General features: G+C 38.2%; 1 pseudogene across 1 annotated transcript in view; it reads right to left on the bottom strand.

Annotated features, from left to right (window-relative positions):
* The window catches only part of LOC143611434 (oxysterol-binding protein-related protein 1D-like), a 71534-nt pseudogene extending 55429 nt beyond the window's left edge, over window positions 1–16105 (bottom strand). The window contains exons 1-5 of the transcript XR_013149771.1: window positions 15922–16105; window positions 4183–4218; window positions 3272–3461; window positions 2268–2960; window positions 1609–1654 (exon numbers count right to left, since the gene is read on the bottom strand). The product of XR_013149771.1 is annotated as an oxysterol-binding protein-related protein 1D-like (transcript). The remainder of the gene's footprint in view (window positions 1–1608; window positions 1655–2267; window positions 2961–3271; window positions 3462–4182; window positions 4219–15921) is intronic.
* Window positions 16106–22824: the final 6719 nt, after the last annotated feature.

Below are 22824 nucleotides of genomic sequence, written 5' to 3'. Positions count from 1 at the left end.
GAACAAATGAACAATATGAGGCCTCACATCGGCTTATACTCTTATAGTACAGTATTGATCCTTTATTAGGATAAAGAAAAAATAGGGAAAATTACCCAAATAGACAAGTTTGACAAAAAAATTACCAAAATAGACATGTCTATTTAGCCTACATCTCTCTAATCATTGGTTTTTTAACCAATAAAAAACCGCCACGTCACCGAAGCCGGCTAAGGCGGCAAAGCCTTAGCCTCCACTTTATAGGCACGAAATTTTATAAAAAGTAAACGGGTCACACCTTTAACCAATAAAAATTCGACACGTGTCAAAGGCGGCTAAATTTAGCCTACATCTATGGTTATTTAGCCCGCGTCTTTGACTCTTAGCCGGCTTCGGGATACATGTCTATTTAGTTAGCCGGCTCCAAAGATTCCTTCTTAGCCGGCTCCAACTCGGCTTGTAGGCTAAGGCTTCACTTAGCCGCCTTCAACCTTTTCATTTAGCCGTCTAATTTTGGCCGTCAAAATTGAATATTTTACCAACCTTATTAAATATTTAGCCGGCTTCACTTAGCCGTTTTCTTAGCCGGTGTAAAATTAGCCGCCAAAATTGAATATTTTACCAACTCACCAACTCTATTAAATATTTAGCCGCCTTCACTTAGACAGTGTAAATTTAGCCCCCAAAATTAAATATTTTACCTACTCACCTAATTATTTAGCCGGCTTCGCTTAGTCACCAATTTTTTTTATTTTAGCCGGCACGTTTTAGTCATCAGCAATAAATACTTAACTATCCAAATTTAATTTTTCACCAACCATTTTTATAAAACTAACAACCACATTCCCTAAATATTATAAAACCAAAATGTTGGTTTAATTTTTCACCAGCGCTGTAATAATGATCCGGTATGTTTCGGCCAAATTTTATACATAAGATGCAAGAAAGGAATAAGAATTTTATACCTAATTCCGAGACCACATATTCCAACGAACGAGTATGAGAGAAAATATTAGACCACGGTATCTTATATGAAAAGAGGCTTCCACAGCAACACAGCTTCATGGATCCAACCGCAAGACTATCCAGATCTAGCTTTGTGAGTGTAAGGTAAAATTTTAGATTGTTAACTGGATCTAGTCTTTTGTTTCGGCTGGATGCGATGAGCAAGACTTTGGAACAGTGGTAGGGTTGGTACTTGATACCAGGTGGAGAACAAATGAACAATATGAGGCCTCACATCGGCTAATAGTCTTATAGTACAGTATTGATCCTTTATTAGGATAAAGAAAAAATAGGGAAAATTACCCAAATAGACAAGTTTGACTAAAAAATTACCAAAATAGACATGTCTATTTAGCCTACATCTCTCCAATCATTGGTTTTTTAACCAATAAACAACTGCCACGTCACCGAAGTCGGCTAAGGCGGCTAAGCCTTAGCCTCCACTTTATGGGCACAAAATTTTATAAAAAGTAAACGGGTCCCACCTTTAACCAATAAAAATTCGACACGTGTCAAAGGCGGCTAAACTTAACCTACATCTATGGTTATTTAGCCCGCGTCTTTGACTCTTAGCCGGCTTCGGGATACGTGTCTATTTAGTTAGCCGGCTCCAAAATTTCCAGCCTCTGCTCTCACAATGGCACGCAACAATCATAGGATGGTGACTCACCTATTAAATGCAACAATCATTAAACTTGTCAAGCTTAATAATGAAGTCCTCTACTTGATTTTTAAATCTATAACATAAAAATCCTTTTTTGCATTGACTAAATCCAGACTTCCCAAACTATAAGGAAACGGTGTTTTGCATGTTTAAGTACATAAACTTTATTAGAGAACTTTTTCGTTAAGTTTAAGAATTTGATATACAAAACAAAATTCCAGACACTTGTATGCAAAATTCCAGAATCCAGACACTTGTTTTTGCATGATGTATTTGTTTTCATTTATACATAATCCAGCCATATTATACAAAATGACAAATATACGCATAAGTTTTTGAAAAGACAAGATTTCATAGAAACAAAAATTCATAATAATACAAGGGCATTTTTGTCTTTACAAAACTTAAGAGCAATTTTGTCTTTTCAAAATATTAAGGGAATTTTCATCATTAGACATGTATTTGGCCAGATTTAGCATAAACGAAACCACTAACATACTTGGGAGGCCTATATGCCTTAATAAAATAAGTTGATACTTGGATGACCTCCACTTAAATGATACGTCATCACTTTTTTCTATAATCAAACTTATATAGCGTAATTAACCAAATAATCTACCTTTTCGGAAAAGAAACGTAGGCCCTTGTCTGGATAATCTGCTTCATAAGTCTCCCCGAGAAGAGGATTAAAGGGTTTGCATTGTCTACCTTCTGTTGATGCATAACCAGAAACAGCAAAAGCTGCCATGCTTAATATTCTCATCAAATCATTCCCCTGCATTAATACAAGTTTAATGTCAGTTAAACATCAAATTACAAGATGTAAAATATGTTTAATTTTTGCAATGAAGAAAGTGGTTCATTGAAATAAACAGGGAGACAAACACCAGATAAATCCTTTCCAATGTTATCTTTAATAATAGACCATAATCCAACCGGTCTTTCTTTTTCCTTTGGTTCAGGCAAACTGCCTCTTCTTTTAATATGAGGATGCTGAATTAAATTAATTTCAGTTCCAGCATAGCCTGATAAGAAAGAGCCCTTTTCATTTGATGAAGAACTTGTTCCATAATTTTCTCTACCTCGATAAGAAGCACATCTTAAAACATCAGCTGGCATCATGAATTCATTTGTGTCAAAAAATGTCCCAGTTTCTTCATCTGATTCAATATCTACTCCGTACCGGCTGTCGTTGTCAGCATCAGAATCGGTTCCACTGCCTTCTGACAATATAGAATAGAAATCTGTTGCAAGAAAAAGAGAAGTGTCTATGATTCTATAATGTGCATCCAATATTATTCTTTCTTTTCTACTTTAACTTGTTGAAAAACAATTATTCAACGTGACAACTGGATAGTTTTCCAACTCAATTAGTATTTTAAATACATTAAGTGTAAAACTGCAATTATGCCGATTAAAATCTGTATTAATTGTATCTATCTTAAATTATGTCTGTTTTGGTTGCAAAAAACTCTATTTGGTCAGCCGGTCAGAGGTCATCCGGTAACAGGCTACACATAATAAATTAGATAAGGTTAAACCAATCAGTGCAATATTTTTTGGCATTCATCTTTCATAAAGCAAGTGTGATTTGCAAAAAACTGCTATATGTTTAAGTTGAACATTATGTGTACCTCTAACTGTCTTAATGTGTCTAAGAGAACAATATGTTTAAGTTGAAGAGTGTTCATTTGGTTTTGCATGGTGGTGAGTTCACTCAACATAATCGATTCACAATCTTTTATGATTTCCTCAGTTATTCCTTCTTGTGATAATCGGGATCGTAATTTTTCGGTTGAAATAACCAATTCTTCTGAAGGAACAAGATAAATTTATAATAATCTAGTATTGGTTGTAGCAGGTCATTCATTTTAGCTGGTCTTTAAAAAACTGCTAACATGGCAATATCTGTCATTTTAGTGTATATGAAGTGGCTTTTATTTGTTCTGATGATAATTTTTTATTTTGTATACATAATTGTTTTAAAGCAATATTGAATTTTTTACTTAATTTTCAGTATTTTTGACATAGCTATTTTTTGCATATGTGGCATCTGATGTGGCAGAAGCACGTCATTTTTACTTCTTGTAGCAACAAATTATCTGTTTAAAGGGTAGCAATGTAGCATGTCATTTTGTGTCTATTTTTCAAAAATTCGACATGGCAATCAAATATAGTTGATAAACCTTTTCTTTGTTTTTTCATGTCGTGTGGCATCTTATGTTACTTTGTAATAACTACTTGTTGAACCCAAAAAATAAAAAGGAACAGTTTTCTAACACATTAATAACTTTTTTCATTTTTACGGTATTTATTAAAAGCGATATCATAGCGCATATAAAATTCCCAACCTTTTCGAATGCGAACAAAAGAACAATATGCGCAGAACCAAGCCAGCAACTCCGAAGAATTTCATATCCTTGTCTCTTAGCATTGAATTGATCCTCTGTAAGGCATTTCACCTGGCGCGACCGACGTGGGTATGCCCCTAGATAAACAACCGTCCTGTTGCTTCCCCGGGCAAATTCAAATACTTGGAAAGATGTCCATATGACAGTCTTCTCCATCAACTGAAAGTGTTAAATCAACATATTATGTTTTGGGATTGAGTTTGAAAAATGCTTATTGGCTTTTTGATGTTTTCAAAAAGCCAATAAGCCAAAATGTGTGTGGCAATCACAAAAATCCTTTTTATTTTAGTTTTTTCAAAAGAGTTAAAAAGCAGTTTTCTAAAAGCTCAAAATCCAGGCTTTTCAAAATGGCTTTTTTGAAAAAGCCAATAAGCATTTTTCAAACTCAATCCCAAACATGTTATAAGAATGTCAATCACATGGGTCCATTTGAATTAAGTGTTTTGTAGTTCTGACTAGGGGTGGCAAATATGACCCATGGGTTGAATTTTATAAAACAGGTACTAAAAAGGTTTGATACGAAATGAGCGTAAAATGAGTGTCCGAAAAAGATTGTCTATCCAGAACAATCGTAAAATGAGGTTGATAAACCTAGATATAAAGTATACGTCATTATATATGATAGAACAAATTTCATATAACATATATATGATGTGAACTGTTGCTATTAAATTTTTTCAATAAAAGATGGTACTTTTCATTCTTTAAGGAAAAAAAAATCATAGCTAAAAAGTCCATGTATAAAATGGTAATATGTCAAATTGTAAATAACTTTTTTAGTTTTATTAAATAATTAATAAAAATATAGGTTTATAATCTTCAAGTTAAATTCTAGATTTTCATTTTACTTGCCTTTGTCCCAAACCATGAAACCAAACTGAAGCAAAACCGTTAGTAGCAGTTCGGTTTCAATTTCCAACAGTGTGGTTTCAGTTTTCGTTATTCAAAAACCGTTAATAACGATCTGGCTCATGGTTTGATCTAAAACCCGTACAAACCAGACCGTTAACACTGTAGATGTTTCAAAGGTACGTTATCTATGTATTTATAGTTTTTATATAAATATTGTTATAGAAAACCGGTTCCTAAATGGGTTCTTACAACAAGAGACCGGTTTTGAGCACTTTGACTAGCAACAGTTTGGGGGTAAAAGACCAATTTGTGCACTTTTTGTAAGTTTATTTTGTTAGTATTTAAACCATGAGCTTGGACCCGGTCCGTACTGAGACATAAAATTTAGGCCAAATTTTATACATAAGATGCAAGAGAGGAAGCAAAATTTATACCTATTTCCGAGACCACATATTCCAACGAACGAGTATGAAAGAAAATATTAGGGCACGGTATCTTATATGAAAAGAGGCTTCCACAGCAACACAGCTTCATGGATAGTGAAAATCACCTCGGATATCCGAATATCCGAAAAAAGAAATAATAGAAAAAAAAAACCTTCTTTGTGAGGTTATTGATATGATACAAATCAACAAGAAAGAAAGAAGGGAAAATTACACGAATAGACAAGTTTGACCCAAAATTTACCAAAATAGACATGTCTATTTAGCCTACATATCTCCAATCATTGGTTTTTTAACCAATAAACAACTGACACGTCACCGAAGCCGGCAACCTTAGCCTCCACTTTATGGGCACGGAATTTTATAAAAAGTAAACGGGTCCCACCTTTAACCAATAAAAATTCGACACGTGTCAAATGCGGCTAAACTTAGCCTACATCTATGGTTATTTAGCCGGCATCTTTGACTCTTATCCGACTTCGGGATACGTGTCTATTTAGTTAGCCGGCTCCAAATATTCATTCTAAGCCGGCTCCAACTCGGCTTGTAGGCTAAGGCTTCACTTAGCCGCCTTCAATTTTTTCATTTAGCCGTCTAATTTTAGCCGTCAAAATTGAATATTTTACCAACCTTATTAAATATTTAGACGGTTTCACTTAGCCGTCTTCTTAGCCGGTGTAAATTTAGCCGCCAAAATTGAATATTTTACCAACTTACAAACTCTATTAAATATTTAGGCGGCTTCACTTGGCCGTCTTCTTAGCCGGTGTAAATTTAGCCCCCAAAATTAAACATTTTACATACTCACTTAATTATTTAGCCGGCTTTGCTTAGCCGCCAATTTTTTTTTCTCCTAGCCGGCATGTTTCAACCATCAGTAATAAATACTTTACTTACCCAAATTTAATTTTTCACCAACCATTTTTATAAAACTATACAACCATGTTCCCTACATCTTATAAAAAAATTGCCGGCTAGGAGAAAAAATTTGGCGGCTGTAAACGTTTGCTGAGGCGAGACGACTTTTGGTGTCTCGGGAGAGAACTACGGGAAAGAGACCGAGAACTGTAGACGAGGATGAGGATGAAGTTGATGAAGAGGAGGCAGTGCAGATTGTGCTCAGACGTTCAAGAAGAGAACAGAGAGGTATGGGTTCGGGAGCTGGAGAATCTTCAAGGCTGGTACGTTTTGCTCCACCTGCCTTGTCTGGTATGTCTCTTATTCCTACTACAGCACAGGTTACTGCTGTCGAGACGTCGACCCCAGCAATTGTGTCTCTACCAACCCAACCGCTTAATCCACCGGTGGTAGTTGCACGATTTGTGGAGTCGACCATCACTACTACTGCAGGGTTACCAAGTGTACCACCTGCGGTCACTTCTGCTGCTGATGTCCCGCCAACTCCAACGCCTACTTCAGATTCCGAGAGGATTACATCACTAGAGCAGATTGTTGCTGATCAGACAAAGACCATTCAGAGCCTAGTGGAATCCAATCAACTACAAGCAGCCCTCCTGGTTGAACACGGAAAGGTGATAGATGCCTTCAAAGCATTCTTGGCATCTCAGGGGGAGAAGACGTGTAGGGGTGATGAGTTGAGGACGAAACGAAGAGAAGATCATGACGATGATCCCAATGCACCGGAAGGTGCAGGTGGTGAGCTGCCAAGAACCTCTCAGGCTCTTGGGGCTTCCACAGCTGAGGGGGAGTCTACAAATGCAGCTGGTGACGATGTAGTAGCTGGTGATGATGATGCTGATGTTGAAGATGTTATCGACGCATTGAAAGAGTTAGATGAGGAGGATGATGAGTTTATGATTGAAGATGATGTGTTGCCAGTTGATGAGATCGAGAGGATTGGAGAGAAGATTACGGTTGAAAACGTGTTGGAAGAAGGTGAGATTGTTGATGACTCCGTGGAACATGAGATTCCGGAGGTTGAGAGACCAGGTTTGGGTGATGAGAACGTGGAGGAAGATGCTGAGTGGGAGGAACAACCGAAATGGAAGGAGGGTTGTGCCCACTGGTTCGTAAAGACGAAGAAGCCGGCGGTCCCTAAGATGTTCAGAAAAAGTTACAATATTAAGGGATACGCGGAAGCCAAGAAAGGTATTATCTGCTGGTTATACGACGAGCAGCTGCGGCTCTTCGTGATCAAGAGATATGATGGCATTCAGTACTTCCAGAGAAAGTTGAGATCTCTAAACACACTGCCAGAATGTGAAGTAAAAGATTTAGCCAGATTGGGATTGGTAAACAGAAGTGAAGACAACATGGCTAGAATCATTGCGAAGATCGTGTGGAAAGAGTGCGTTAAAGAGAAAAAGTTTGAGCTACTGAAACCACAAAAGGGAAAACTTGTCGAAGACAAGGATAGAGGTCTGAGAGTTGATGGAAAACCTTGGATGGTCATGAAATACAAACCGATCCGGTGCCTTAAAGAAGTACCGATGAAGTTCATGCCCAAGGACGTGCTCAAAGATCTAAAATGGTGGTACGTGGATTGTGAGACAGCTGAGGCGGTAATGGAAGATGAGGATGAACAAGAAGTACTTCGGGTTTACGACCCGATGCATCTTGTTAATCTATCGCAGGCTGATCTGAAAGTGCTCAACGAGAAGAAGATCTTCTACATTCCTGCTTGGAAGGATCAAGCTAGGAAATAACAACGGGTGGTGTCGGTATGTGTTAGAGAAGGAGCGCACGCGTAGAGATGCAAGATTACAAGACTCAAGATTTGAAGATAAAGATATGAAGCTACTGCCAAGGGGGAGTCTGTTGGTACATGTGTGTCAGTAGTTCATAGTCTAGCATTTGTAATCGAGTCTGTAATGCAATTATGTTTTGATTATGTTTATTTGTGTAATACGCGAAGTTGTCAACAAGTTCGCTATGGCGAACTTGTTGAATCAGCGAAGTTATCGACAACTTCGCCTGTGGCGAAGTTGTCGTATATATAAACTGTTCAGCGGAACAGTTTATAAAGTGGGTCGTTTAGGGTTTCATTTCAGTCGTTCAGTAACCGAGTTACGTGTCATAGTCTGTAACAGTGACCTCGGGTCACGTGTTTGTTATCAATATAACGTGTTTGGTTTATTGCTTGTGTGTTCGATCTCCACATACTCTACACTCGTATCTACCCACGCAGGGATTCCGCACCTGCGTTGTTAGCGATGTCCCGTGTACGATCCGTCCAGGAGCCTACAGCGGCTAAGTAAAGCCTACAATCTGATCTGAGTAAACGACGACGCTAACAAACATATTTTTTTTTAAAAATTGAGTATCTTTTGTAGGGTGAAGATGGTTTTATAAGATGTAGGGAATATGGTTGTATAGTTTTATAAAAATGGTTGGTGAAAAAATTAAATTTGGGTAGGAAAAATAATTATTGCTGATGGCTAAAACATGCCGGCTAGGAGAAAAAAAATTGGCGGCTAAGTAAAGCCTACAATCTGAGTAAACGACGACGTTAACAAACATATATATTTTTTAAAATGAGTATCTTTTGAGAGGGTGAAGATGGTTTTATAAGATGTAGGGGACATGGTTGTATAGTTTTATAAAAATGGTTGGTGAAAAAATTAAATTTGGGTAGGTAAAGTATTTTTTGCTGATGACTAAAACATGCCGGCTATGAGAGAAAAAATTGGCGGCTAAGCGAAGCCGGCGAAATAATTAAGTGAGTAGGTAAAATGTTTAATTTTGGGGGCTAAATTTACACCGGCTAAGAAGACGGGTAAGTGAAGCCGGCTAAATATTTAATAGAGTTGGTAAGTTGGTAAAATATTCAATTTTGTCGGCTAAATTTACACCGGCTAAGAAGACGGCTAAGTGAAACCGGTTAAATATTTAATAAGGTTGGTAAAATATTCAATTTTGACGGCTAAATGAAAAAATTGAAGCCGAGTTGGAGCCGGCTAAGAAGGAATATTTGGAGCCGGCTAACTAAATATACACGTATCCCGAAGCCGGCTAAGAGTCAAAGATGCCGGCTAAATAACCATAGATGTAGGCTAAGTTTAGCCGCCTTTGACACATGTCGAATTTTATTGGTTAAAGGTGGGACCTGTTTACTTTTTATAAAATTCCGTGCCTATAAAGTGGAGGCTAAGGCTTAGCCGCCTTAGCCGGTTTCGGTGACTTGTCAATTGTTTATTGGTTAAAAAACCAATAATTGGAGAGATGTAGGCTAAATAGACATGTCTATTTTGGTAAATTTTGAGTCAAACTTGTCTATTCTTGTAATTTTCCCAAGAAAGAACCTCAAAGGATGTATATGTGAGGTTAATGATATGGCTGTAGCTTGTCTGCTTGTGAAAAAGAAGAGGCGATACGGTTGTATTGGTTTCATTTAATACCTTACCTAACAGTTAGGTAGGTTGGTTTGTATGAATTCAAAGCCGATATTACTACTTTATTTTACGAGAAAACTTATCTTGATTTCCTCATTTATTAACCTCTTAAAAACAATATAAATGGGATGTGACTTAATGGTAGAACACTTACTTTACTAGTGAGAAGTATGGGGGTTTAAACTTAACTATCATCAATTTATATGGGAGATATGAGGGAAAGGGTTCGAGTCCTGATCTCACCCGGTTTTACCGACCCCTCGCTGCCGTGCCGTTTGGCAGGCGTGGGAGTCGGGTTTTATTCGGGGAATCCCTTAATATGTGGACCGCTAAGGGTTGTGTCCGTTCGGACTCGTGGCCGGCTCAGACTACCTTTAGCCAATGGGGGCCGCGTACGGAGTACCCGACGTTACTTAGTTGGTCGTTCCAAAAAAGAATTAACCTCCTTTATGTGCCTTTACCCGACGATAAACAGTTTTTGGTTTTCATTAAGTCACATTATGTGCCTTAGACATGAGGATAAGTTGATCATTTTATGTTACGGACTGAAACCATTGCAAGGTATGGAACTTGTCCCACATCGGTTGTATGGGCAGCTGATGTGGGATTTATAAGCCAAATAGGTTCCCTCACCTATCAGACTAGTCTTTTGGATTGAGTTCTTCTGTTTGGCTTGTAACATTTTACTTATTCACTCACGTTAAAAACCCAAATTCCTAAATCAAATTTCATCTCCATATGTATTGTTATTAGCTCATCAAAACTAACCATCAAACTTCAACTCTAAATTATTATTATTTTTAACTGTTATCCTTGAATGAAAACTTTTGTGTATTTGAGTGACCAGAAGATGCTCTTTTTGTCTGGTTTTGATCCTCATGCAGACTTTATTTTATGGTTTACGTTATTATGTGAACTTTTCGTACAAGTTTTTATTTGTGTGGTCATCTTTTAATGACTCAAATATATGAATAAAATCTAAACGCTTTGCAAAAAATGTTTTTGGTCAACCCAACTTGTTTAAAATCTATTCGTTTTGATCCAAACCCGTTACCTAAACTATCCGGCCCACACATTTTGCCCCCTTTATGTATTAGTTCTATATGAACACGAAATCGATGATTGTTGTTGGTTAAGGCCATCTTCTCTAATAACTACTTGTTTTTATTCGGTAATGGATAGCGTATAAGAAAATGTTATGAATTACCATTAGAGGTTAACATACACAACTCAATGGACAAATAACCGCAAGCAAAGCGGAATACAGTGACGACGTTAACATACACAACTCAATAGTTATAACGGTTTTAGGAACACATAGTTCCTTGTAAACAATTTCATATAACAGTTTGACTCATTTGAAAAACAAGTTTATAAAAGTTTGGGGGCGTATTCACCTTGTCTCTTTAGGATCGGCTTCGCTCACCGTCCAAGAGTCTTTCCCTTTCTTTTACCTCGAACCTATAGTTACGAGTGTAAATGTTTGTTAGTCGGATACACGATCCGGCTTAAGACCTTTAGTCTTATATCTCAATCCTCGATTGAACCTCTAGTTCAATTCGTATTTACTTGAAAACCTCTTGTTTAAAAGTAAATTTATAAACCTTTAGTTTATATTCAAAACCCGACGTTTCTTCTTCTCTAAGAAACGTAATCTTTTCTTTTATTATTTAAGAATACTCTTATTCAATAAATAATAAATTCATAACAAAGAATGTATACCCATATATACTTACACACATATATATGTTTACCTCATTTTCAATATCCAATACACATTCATTTCTTTGTTATGTTTTCTTTTTGTTTATCGAGGCATCGAGTATACCCTCGACTTAAGGCCTTGAATATAATATTTAATTATATTGAATTCAATACTACGCCTAACCTCACAATGGCGTAGGGGATGCTAGGTACTCAAGCAGCACTTCGACGCCGCTTCTTTCTACTCGACACGCAAATCGAGAATTGCCAATCTTCACTTTTTGAGGATGCGGATCTTGAGAACTATCACCGTCTTGGTTGAATGAGGGTGGGAAGTGGTGTAGATCTTCAAGGAAACTTTAATACACATTCGAGGATTCGGGACACGTTTTACGAGGAAACGAGGCACGTTTATCCAGACAACGAGACACGTTTATCGAGGATTCTAGTGAGAGAGTAGTGAGAGGTTGGAGGACTGGTTTGGGATGCCTGGAATGAGATCCCATGCCCGCTATTTATAGACTTGATTTTGGACCCCATCGCGCTACGCGATGGGCTCCTAGCCAGGCCTATCGCGATATAGGCCTGGTGACGCGTCCCATATAGGCTTGCCACGTGTTGACACGTGGCAGCCGTTGCGACACGTGGCAGAAGTGTTGCCACGTGGTGACACGTGGCAGCACCTAGCGCCACCGTGTGCCACGTGGCACACGTGTCACTGATTGTCGGCAGCCCCATCGCGATACGCGATGGGGTTCTTCTGACTCATCGCGTAGCACGATGGGTCAGAAAATATTATTTTTCAATTTTAACCCTCAAGTTTGGAATTTGGCAATTTTAGTCCCTAGACTTTGGAAAGTTGATACTTTGGGCTCGAAATTTGCACTGTGCTGCATCCTCCCCACCTTGAAACAAATCTCGTCCTCGAGATTGCTTACAAGAATAGTTGGGGGTATTTCCGTTTCATCTCCGATTCGAGTTCCCATGTATATTCGGGCCCTCTACGCGAGTCCCATTTAACTTTCACAATTTTCAAAGTCTTTCTTTTCAATTTTTTTGTTTTCGAATCTTCGATTTTAATTGGACGTTCTACGAATTTCAAATTTTTGTTTATTTCTACGTCTTTCAATGGCATTGCCAAAGATTCATTGGTCAAACACTTACGCAGATTCAAAACATGGAATACATCATGTATTCCTTGCATTTCCTCGGGCAGTCGCAATCGGTATGCAACAGTGCCGATTCGTTCGAGTACCTCAAAAGGTCCAACGAATCGAGGACTTAACTTTCCTTTCTTACCGAAGTGAACAACGCCTTTCCAAGGCGAGACTTTCAGTAATACCTTTTCACCGACATTGAATTCTAAAGGCATACGTCGAAAATCGGCGTAGCTCTTTTGGCGATCACGCGCCGTCTTAAGTCGTTCTCGGATTAGGAGAACTTTGTCGGTTGTTTCTTGGACAATCTCAGGTCCAGACAATTGATTATCTCCGGTTTCAGACCAACACACCGGCGTTCTACACATTCGACCATATAATGCCTCGAATGGTGCGGCTTGAATACTTGTGTGATAACTATTGTTATATGAAAATTCCATTAGGGGTAAGTGGTCATCCCAACTTCCACCTAGATCGATCACACAAGCGAGGAGCATATTTTCCAACGTTTGAATTGTCCTTTCTCTTTGCCCATCCGTTTGCGGATGATAGGCAGTGCTTAGGTTTAACTTCGTACCAAGAGCTTGTTGGAAGCTTTTCCAGAAATGAGACGTAAAACGACTGTCTCGATCAGATATTATAGATAGCGGTACTCCATGCAAAGCAACCATGTTGTTCACATATATACGTGCTAGTCTATCCATTGAGTACGACTCATTGATGGGTATAAAGTGTGCAGATTTCGTCAAACGATCCACAATTACCCATATAGTATTATGTTGTCGAGTCGTCTTTGGGAGTTTAGTAATGAAATCCATAGTAATCAACTCCCACTTCCATACAGGAAGTTCGGGTTGCTGAAGAAATCCTGAAGGCTTTTGATGTTCAGCCTTGACTTGTAAACAAGTCAAACATTTCGCCACATGCGAAGCGACATCTCTTTTCATCCCGTTCCACCAATAATTCTCTTTGAGATTATGGTACATCTTATCACTTCCGGGATGCATCATCTATTTTGACTTATGGGCTTCGTTCAAGATCTTCTCGCACAATCCTCCAACGATTGGTACCAAAATCCTATTACCGAGTCTTAGGATACCATCGTCACCCTTGACTAACGAGTCATTGGTGTCGTTGCGTTTTTCATCGGCGATTTGGTTTTCATTGATCGCTTGAGTTTGAGCAATCTTGATTTGCTCAATGAGATCAATTTGAAGCTCTAAGCGTAATGCTCGAACACTCTTGGGTTTCTCATGTTCTTTACGACTTAAGGCATTGGCCACAACGTTGGCCTTACCTTCGTGATAGATAATCTCACAGTCGTAGTCATTAAGCGTTTCCATCCATCGCCTTTGGCGCATGTTCAACTTATTTTGATCAAAGATATGCTTTAAACTCTTATGATCAGTATACACGGTGAATCGTACTCCATAGAAATAGTGCCTCCATATCTTTAGTGCAAAGATTATGGCACCTAACTCTAGATCGTGAGTCGTATAATTCTTCTCGTGTATTTTGAGTTGACGAGAGGCGTAAGCGATTACTTTCTTATGTTGCACTAGTACACATCCCAAACCTAGGCGGGATGCATCACTAAAGACAACAAAACCTTCAATACCTTCTGGCAAAGCCAAGATAGGTGCTTGAGTAAGCTTTTTCTTAAGTATATCGAATGCCTCTGGTTGCTTCGGTCCCCATTCATACTTAATATTCTTTCAAGTTAACGAAGTTAAGGGAACGGCGATACGAGAAAAGTTCTCGATGAATCTACGGTAATAGCCGGCCAAACCTAAGAAACTTCGGACTTCGGTTGGCGATTTCGGAACCTCCCACTTAGTGATTGCTTCAATCTTAGTGGGGTCTACTTGAATACCATTGACATTGATGATATGTCCAAGAAATTGCACCTCGTGCAACCAGAACTCGCATTTCGAGAACTTGGCGTACAATTTCTCGGTCCTAAGAATCTCAAGTAAAGTTTGAAGGTGAACTTCATGATCAGCCTTGGATTTGGAATAAATATGTCGTCGATGAAGACGATAACAAACTTATCCAAGTAAGGCTTACAAATCCGATTCATCATGTCCATGAATGCGGCCGGAGCATTAGTAAGCCCAAACGGTATAACCGTGAACTCATAATGTCCATACCTTGTTCGAAAAGCTGTCTTTGGAATGTCCTTGGATTGAACCTTAAGTTGGTGATAGCTAGAACGAAGGTCAATTTTAGAAAAATAGCTAGCACCTTGAAGCTGATCGAAAAGGTCATCGATACGAGGGAGTGGATAACGATTCTTGATGGTGACTTTATTTAATGCACGATAGTCGATACATATTCCCATGGATCCGTCCTTCTTTTTGACAAATAAAATTGGCGCTCCCCAAGGTGAAGAACTTGGTCGAATGAAACCTTTTTCAAGTAGTTCGTCGAGTTGTTTCTTCAACTCCGTCATTTCAGTTGACGCTAAGCGATATGGAGCTTTGGCGATCGGAGCAGTACCGGGAATAAGATCGATCCTAAACTCTACTTCACGATCGGGAGGGATTCCAGGAAGTTCATCAGGAAAGACGTCAGAAAAGTTAGAAATGATAGAGACGTCTTGAATTTCTTTTGGCTTAGAATCTTTGGTGACGTAGGCCATGAATGCGAGTCATCCTTGATTCAAACATTTGTTAGCCCTAATCATGGAGATTATGCTAACTTGGCCCGTGTCTTTTTCCCCTTCTATTCGAATCGTTCGTTTATCGGGGGCTTGAAGTTCTATAGTTTTGCTATTGCAGATGATACGAGCATGGTTATCGGATAACCAATCCATACCAAGTACAATGTCAAAACCAGCCAAGCTCATGGGTAACAAACAAATAGGTAAGATATAACCGGCTAAAAGGATTTTTCCGTTTTCAAGGGCTTCAGAGATTTTAATGACTTCGCCACTAGCAGTCTCGACGCTTAGAGTTTTATTTAATTTAGTTAATGGTTCGTTTAATAGACTACAGAATATATAATCTATAAAACTTAAATTTGCACCAGGATCAAATAAAACTCTAGCATACGTGTCGTTGACTAGAAACGTACCGGTAACAGTTTCCGGCATGTCAGCGGCCCTCTTTGTGTCGAGCATGAACACTCGAGCGTTTCCTTTCTTATCTTTGCCACTTCCACCCGCACCACCAGCAGCAGGCTTGTTCTTTGGGCACTCAAAACTCAAATGGCCCATCTCTTTGCATTGGAAGCAAGTCATCTTCTTTTTCCAGCAGTTAGCAGCATCATGTCCCGTGCGATTACAGGACTCACAGACTTTAGGAAATGGGGCGAAATTGCATCGACCCTTATGATACCTCCTACAAGTCTTACATGGCATAGAGTTGTTTCGGTTCACGCCTTTGTTCCTAAAATTGGAACCTCCACCAGTTTTCCCTTGAGCAGTCGTTGGTGCGGTCTTCTTGTCCTCCTCTTTGTTGCGGACCATGCCGCCCATCAAGTACCCGGCCAATTCCATAGCAGAATCGGCGGTTTGAGGCAAGTGAGACCTCACCATGTCGCGAATCTCTCGCGGCAGTCCCCAAATATAACATGTGACCTTGCTGGACTCAGGGTTAACCAGCTGGGGAACAAGACGACAGTACTCTAGGAATTTGGTGTTATATTCTCTAAGATTTGTCCCTACGACCTTATGATTAAGAAACTTGGTTTGTATTTGGTCGGTTTTGTGCATTGGACAAAACTTCGCCATCCCCATGGCTTTGAACTCTTCCCATGACAGACTATACATCTTTTCTCTTCCCTTACTCATCAGTAGTGCATTCCACCACTCGTGCGCTTCGCCCTTGAACATTAGGGCAAAGTATTGGATTTTCTTTTCCTTAGTACACTCGCTTGTGATAACGAGTGTTTCCATTTCCTCGAGCCACCTCACGGTTGTGATGGCTCCTTTGTCACCATGGAACTCTTTCGGTCCATAGAACTTGAATTCCTTGAAAGTACAACCACTGACTTTCAATTTCTTAAACTTTTGTCTAATGCCTTCATCGGCATTGGACCCATGATCACTCTCCTCATCATGAGAAGGTTTTGGATGGGATTTCTCGGGTTATGAGAAGGATGAACGGAAGGATTAACGGAATGGAATTTTCGGGATTGATGAGATTGAGATCTCCATTCAGATTCTTCTCTCACGGCTTTCTTAATCATCTTTTCAATTTTAGTCATATACTTTTCGGGAATTTCTTCCTCCCTTTCATTCTCGGGGCCTTTCCCCTTATTATTCATCTCTCTCTCTACGAGCATTTTCATTCTCGTTATTGTTGCTTTGTTCAGACATTTTCTTTCTTTTTGGTCTGAAATTTGTACAACATTTCTTTTTCAAACACACATTTTATTTATTCACAAAAATATATATCAAAAGATATATATTTATCATTTTACACACACACACACATATATATATATATATCGTTGTCACGATATATATATTAAGCCCTATCATTACAATAGAACGCTTCAAACGTTCTTTATTCATAATATTACACATATCACATAGGACTATATTACATATTGTCTTCCCTTGGCTAACATCTTCAATCTTTCATATACTTCTTCACCATCCTTGACAACTTGTTGCACTTTTAAGGAGTTTCTCTCCTACGCTCTTCTTCTTTTTCTTCTCCTTATCCATCTTCCTTCTCCACTCATCAGTCTTATGAATCTCATGAAGGGCGCGGTCAAAATGCTCTTCATAAGATTGGGGAATTACATCAGGATACCCATACTGTGGTGGTGGGTCACGATAACCTAGTGTCACCATTTCAATACGATTTCTCGGTTCAGGGTATGGAACGTAATCCCCGTTGGATGACATGTAGAGATAGGTTTTGGCGGCTTGATTTTGCTCACGAATCTCGTCCGCTTGTTCTTGGATGGTTGGAATTCTTCCTTGATATGGGGGAAAACTTGATGAAGCTTGGTTCTTTAACTTCTCGAGGTGTTCAACATATGGATCCATTGAACCATAGCTTGCATTGGAAGTGAGTGATCCATTCATCGATCTTGATTTTTCGTTGGAGTTATTTGGATGCTCTTCTTCCATGTTTCCCTCGGACTCTCCTATTGGGTCCTCCTCACTACTTTCTTCGGAATCCTTTTCATTTTCGGACTCTTCTTCTTCCGTAGGTTCTTCCTCCTCCATTGGTTCTTCTTGCTCCATAGGTTCTCTCTCTTGTTCATTTTCTTCCATTGGTTGGGTAGCTTCAATGGAAAGCTTCTCGAAAATTTCAGTAGGCATCATCACTCTCATTTTTGGCTTACGAGATGGTCCTTCATATTGGGTTGGTTGGGGATTGGTTTCACTGAGGGTAGAGCTCTCGGCATGCCACTCTTGTTGTTCGTTGAGATACTTCATCCACTCGGCGGGTGGTTGAGAGTTTGGTAGGTATCCTGCTGGGTAGTATTGTGGTGTCTCCATAGGTTGAATGGTGAAAGCCTCAGTTGGTTGGAAAGTGGGGATTTCCGTTGGTTGTGGATTTGACGGTCCATAACTATTTGGGAAATATTGTGACATTTCCGCAGGTTGGTACACCGGTTGAGTTGGTGGATAGTAGCTTGAGTGCCTTGGCGCCTCAATGCTTCACTTCGATGGACTGTCGGAGATGTTGATTGGGTAGTGTCGGCTACCGGGGTAGTACAAGGGTTTGGACAGATCGTGTTCCACGTCTTGGTTGAAGTAGGCTTCATAATACCCTTCGCTCATGTTATCCTCGGGGTATGGTTCGGTGATTCCAGCCTCCTTTGCCTTGCGTACATAATTCTCCGTGTAAGCTTTAAACGACATCTATAACTGTTAGTGCACGGTTTTGCGTCTAGAGTCTTTGTATTTATCGTTAATGTTTATTTATTAATTAATGTAATATTTAATATTTATTATTGACTAGTTCGTTAAGATTAAGTCTAGTTCGCAAGGGATGTTAGCGAACTAAGACATTATTATGTATACCCTCCTGATTCGTTAGGGGATGTTAACGAATCAGGGGGTGGTTCGTTATGTTAAATTATGTAACGAAGGGGAAGCTGGTTCGCTAGGGAATGTTAGCGAACCAGGTCGCCTTCTATATATAGTGAACCACTGTTCACTTTAATTAAAAGTTTTTAGAGAAAAATTTTTAGAGTAATTGCTTTCTCTCAAGCTTCACCTTAACATTATTCGTTTAATATATTGATAATATATACACACGTAACATTAAATCAAGGTAAATTATGAGCTAGATCTTTAATAGTGGTAATCGGATATTCACATATCTGTTATCTGTTTATTGTTATCGATTGACTATTAATTTTGGGATCCAACAAGTGGTATTAGAGCTGTTGGTGCTCTTTACACTTGATTTGGTGTGTTAATTGTTATTGTTATTAAGTTTTTCAGTTTGTGTTTGATTTTGAATCAATGTGTGTTTGAATTGATTGAATTATGGACGAATTGGATTGAATTCGTGTTGGTTAAGGTATTGTAGAGGTTTGGATTAGAGGAATTGAGGTTTGGATTGGATTTGTGTGTTTTGGTTTTGGTTTTGGTTTAAGTCCGAAACAGGGGTTTGTTTTTTGATCAAATTGGTTTGGTTATTGGTGTTAATCGGTTATGAGGTAATGAGTATTGGATTCGGATTTGGTTTACGAGTATATTGGTAGTTTATTTGTGCAATTTGGTTGAGAAACGAAGTAGTATTACAGATTTGGTATTGTTGGGTTTCTGGGTTTAATCTTCAAATTTTCTGGAAAACTTGTTTGAAGATTTGAAGATTTGAAGATGATTCGTTATCTTCTTCCTGGTGATTCGCTATATGTTTCTTGGTGATTCGTTATCAACAGTGTTACTTCGCTACCTAGTTCGTTAATCAATTCGTGTGAGTTATTGATTCGTGTTATCTAGTTCGTTAACTAGATTAACCGATTCGTGTGACACGTGTTCTTCTTGGGATTTGTGCCATAACAACCTTTGCCAAGTGGCATAAGGTGTCAGAGTTTGTTATAAACGGTTGTAACAACCTGATTCGCTATAGTGTGATTCGTTAATCTACTATAGCTGATTCGTTATATTAATTCGCTAAGCATTTCTTAGTGATTCGTTACTGATTATCATCTGATTCGCTAAACTAATCCTTTGTGATTCGTTTGGTCAATTCGTTAAGTTGACTTGGTCAATTCGTTTGCTCAATTCGTTAAGTTGACTTGTGATTCGCTAAACCTTAATCTCATTCATTATCTGTTTCGCCATTTGGGAGATTCGTTAACCTTATTTGTGATTCGTTAAGTTGACTCGTTAAGTTGACTTTTGATTCGTTAAAACACTCACCTCATTCGTTAAGGTACTTCGTTACTGATCAGTCTTAACTTCGTTAAGGATTGATTCGCTATAACTGTTCACAGTTCGCTACAATTGTTCACAGTTCGCTATAACTGTTCACTGATTCGTTAAGCTATTTCATTATTTGATTCGTTAAACACTTAAATTTTCAAAGATGGCTAGTATGTATGCATTAGCGTCTCAAAACTTGTTGATGCAACATATGTTGTAACTTGATACCGAGATAGGTTCGCATTCTAAATGTCCAAGATTGATGAAGTTCAGTGACTTTGCCAAGTGGGAACCTCAGTTTCGTGCACATTTGGGATCTGTTCATCATGACTGCTCATATTGTCTTGATGAAGTTTATGTTGCACCAATGATTGGTGATGATACTATTGGATATACTCCTAAAGCTGTTTCTCAATACTCACAAGAAGAGAAGAAAGCTTTAGAAATCGAGATAAAAGCATATTCTACTTTGACTATGGCATTACCAGAAAATATCTTTCATCAAGTTGGTAGTATCAAGAGATGTGCGTCCTTATTTCAACATCCACGTATGAGAAGCATGGGAAACACAGCTGAGAGTAAGAAAGTGATGCTCAAGTTTCAGTTTCGAAACTTTAATTTATTGAAAGGAGAAACAGTTGAAGAGATGACAACAAGATTTAGTCATTTAATTGCTGAAATGGACAAGATGAAAATGAAAATTTCTGAAAGAGACAAAATTGACACTATTAAAAGTGTGCTTCCAAGTTCCTACTCAACATTTCTAATGGTTTTGAAAGAGAATGATTATTTTCTGAATGAAGACTTGACGGCACTTGAATTTCTACAAAAAGATCGAAGCTAGAGAATATGATCTTAAGTGTCAAAAATCCTCCAAAGAAAATCAAGATCCAGCTTTCTATGGTGGAAGTATGCCTCTTAGTTCAACGATCTCTCCAATCACTGCTTTTCTTACTCATGCTGCAAGTGAAAAAGAATCATCTATGTTTAATGATCCAAAAGTTTGTTACTACTCTGCTGGCAATTCGGGTGGTTCTGGAAGTTCAACTAATACCAATCCATTTGCTACACCACCTAGTGTCAATATGAAGGAAGCTGATCATAACTTTGCTTTTCTGACGGCTTTTATGTCTTCATATGAAAATTTAGTGAGTAGTAAGATTGCCACAAGTGATTTAACAGATGAGGACTATGATCAGATAGATCCAGATGATCTAGAAATTATGGATTTAAAATGGAACATGGCTATGATTGTTCGTAAAGTTAAAAGATTCATGCAGAGAACTGGAAAAGATCTTCCAGCTTTAAACAAGAAGTTGGGTTTTGACAAATTAAAAGTAAAGTGTTATAATTGTCAAGAATTTGGGCATTTCGCGAAAGAATGTGACAAACCAAGGAAAGAATACACTGGTCCTCGTGGTCAAAGTCAAAATGCTTCTACACCACGAGGAAGTGATGCTGAAAAGAAACCATCTTCTTCTACAACACAAGCAATGTTAGCAGATGGAACTGATTGGTCACAACGGTTACTATGCAATGATGTTCAAGCAAATTTGGCTATGTTTGGGTTACATAAAGATTGTCAAGATGCTACTGGTAGTGAGATGTCTTCCGATAATGATTCTGGATCTGATTCTGACGACTCTTGCGACAAGCCTTCTGAATCAATGTTTGCTTGCATGGCTAAGATCAATGAGGTTAGTAATTCTATTTCTACTACTTCATTTAAAGCATCATGTGTTGATTGTGAATCTAACAAATCTAAGTTAGAAGCATTGAAAAATCAAAATGATAATCTTATAAGAGAAATTGCTTCTCTTAAGGATACTTATCGACAATCTCTTGAATCTCAAAGGAAATCTCGAGAAAAGATTGAAGCATTGTCGACAAGTAACCACGATCTCAAAGCCGAGTTATCTGTGAAAATGACCATTAATGATCAAAAGTTTCAGGAAATCTTGAAACATCGTTCTAAGATAACTGAGCTTGAGAATGAGGTTCTTGAATTGAAGAACAAATTGGGAAAATTTAGGAATTCGTCTTTTCTGTTGAATGAAATTATTGAAGTATCTGGAAAACAAAAAGATTCTAAAAAGGGTATTGGTTTTGTTGAAATTCCACCACCTTTTCATAATGATTATAAAATTAATCATTTTGCAAGAAAAGAAGAGGATTTGATTCAAAAAGAATCTGTGATTTCTGAAAAACCTAAATTGGTTAAACCTGAAATTGTCAAATCCCAAGTTGTTCCTCAAAAACCTCATGTGGAAAGTAAAAAGGTCTTTGTTGAAAATGTTGATAAAGTGATTATTGAAGATGTGTTTGAACCTGAGATAATACACAAGAATAAGAACATTCCTAGTTCTAATCATATTCTTTGCGAACCTCAAGAGTTTGAGGAAGCTGTGTATGGTTCATTAAAATCTCAAATGAACAAGGAAGAAACTGTGAAAACTAAACCAGTGAGGACAAAGAAGTCAGTTAAACCAAAGATTTCTGATGAGGACTTAATGCGTTTCATTAATCCTTCGAGTTCTAGGTCTTCATCGGCTAGAGTTTTTAAGTTAAAGGGAATGGATACGATGTTCACTAAAAAAGATATTCCAATAAGTATTATCAAACCTGAACTTATTGAGAGTGTTTTTGTCAATGAAACTTCAAAAATTCAAGAACTTGAACGTGTGTATGCTCAAACAAAAACATCAGTTCAATCTGATCCATTGACTAAGGCAAAACAATTTTTAAAACAAGCTAAGAAGATTAACTTTGTGAAGTCAACTGGAACAGATACACTAAAAAGCTTTTTGAACTGTTCTAATTTAGATTTTTATTTAAAGAAGAAATCTGAATTATCTGATGAGTTTGCTAACAGCATGACTAAAAATGTGAGTCATCATCAATCATCTGCATCA

Source organism: Bidens hawaiensis, unplaced genomic scaffold (genome assembly GCF_021521415.1).
Source record: "Bidens hawaiensis isolate Kalapana, Puna unplaced genomic scaffold, B.hawaiensis_p1.1 tig00031115_1, whole genome shotgun sequence".
In the NCBI taxonomy this organism is placed as follows: Eukaryota; Viridiplantae; Streptophyta; class Magnoliopsida; order Asterales; family Asteraceae; genus Bidens; species Bidens hawaiensis.
The sequence above is the reverse complement of the archived record's forward strand: the minus strand, read 5'-3'. Positions and strand labels throughout refer to the sequence as shown.